Source organism: Protobothrops mucrosquamatus, unplaced genomic scaffold (genome assembly GCF_001527695.2).
Source record: "Protobothrops mucrosquamatus isolate PMUCROS unplaced genomic scaffold, P.Mucros_1.0 scaffold8913, whole genome shotgun sequence".
In the NCBI taxonomy this organism is placed as follows: Eukaryota; Metazoa; Chordata; class Lepidosauria; order Squamata; family Viperidae; genus Protobothrops; species Protobothrops mucrosquamatus.
The window spans coordinates 1-1,621 of NW_015394706.1; positions in this window are offsets into that span (position 1 = coordinate 1).

The window sequence follows — 1,621 nt, forward strand, 5'->3', positions numbered from 1 at the left end:
AGCTCCCCAACAATCAGATAAGCAACATCCTGCTACTAGTACAGTCCTGCTGTAGCCCAAGAATCCAATCACAGCTCCATCCTTATAGCCGTCATTACTGTTGCTGTCTGGGAAAACCCTGCCCAAACTGCTGCTATCCTCATGTTGCAAAAGAACCTTTAGATCCTGAGCACTGCAACAATACCAAACAAACAAAAAAAGGATTAAGAAAGAATAAAGAAAATGAAAACAGTTAATTCCTTTCACCCTTCTTTCTATTGAGTAATTGCCATTTTATTATTTCCCCTTCTTTTTTTGTTCCTTTTTAATCCCCAAACCCAGAAATCGTCAATTCAATCTTCTTTCAAGAAAAAGTCCACGCACCATTTTTTTCCCCCCTGACCAAACTGGTTAACTTCCCCATTTCCACAAATTTTATAATTCAGTCTTCCAGTGAGGCGATTGAATTGCTCTCCCCCTTTGCGCATAAAATAATCTTGCTACAATTACGTTTACAATGTTAATTTTCCGTATTTCTTTTCTGGCTTGACATTCATAAAACCCAATAGAACAAATTCTGATTTCATCATAACGATAGTCTGCAGTATCTTTGGCATTATTATGTATGGGTTTGCATCCAGTATTTTGTTTTTTTAATCAGTCCACAAGGCATGGTAAAAAGTCCTTACCAACTGCTAACCAGCTGATTAGGGATGTGCCTGCAGTTTGCTTGAAGCCTCTATTGCAGTGGTTCTCAACCTGTGGGTCGGGACCCCATTTGGGGTCGATCGACCATTTCACGGGGGTCGCCAAGCACGGCTGTTCGCCATTTTTTTTGTCCGCCATTTTTTCCCCTTTTCCGGCGGGTGCCTTACCTCCCTTGGGCTGGGCCAGCTGGTGGTCGGCCTGCTCCGTCTCTGCCGCTTGCCAGCTACGCCTCGGCCGGCGCAGGGGGCGGAACCACGCATGCACGGCGCTCCCGGGCAGGGAAAGTCCTCGACTTACGACCGGTTGGGTAGGGTAGTCCTTGACTTACGACCGATTTAGTCCTCGATTTACGACCAGTTTAGTCCTCGGCTTACGACCGGTTTAGTCCTCGACTTACGACCGGTTGGGGTCGCGGCATTAAAAAGGTTGAGAACCACTGCTCTAGTTAAAAGCAGCATCCTGAAGCCCACAAATCCAACCACATTTCCATCTCCACCAGGTGGTCAGACAACTCTTCTTTGATTTTCCTGGAGATTATCTCAAAGATGCTGCACTGCTCTGAACTTCCAAATTGCCAGCCTCTGCAACTCCAGCTTCTCACACCGAACACAAACAGATTCGCGCACACGCACTCCACTATAGGCCATTCCCCATGCCTGTCTTGTCAGTTACTGAGTTTTTTAACTGGAGGTTAGCATCTTTTGGGGAAGTGCTGCTGCACCGAGCATAAAAGTAAGAGATTGCTTCTTTGAATCGTTGCTACCAAAGCAGTCAGTAAGCAAAATCTATCTGCATAGATCGCCGTGTTATGAATATTCCTCATTCACTTACTCCGAGACATTTCCTGTTCAGATAATGCATGCCTTTAGGGTCCTATAAGTCCCCCCACAATGGGCATTTCTGCAGTCAATCATCTTTTTTTTTTTTTAAATCA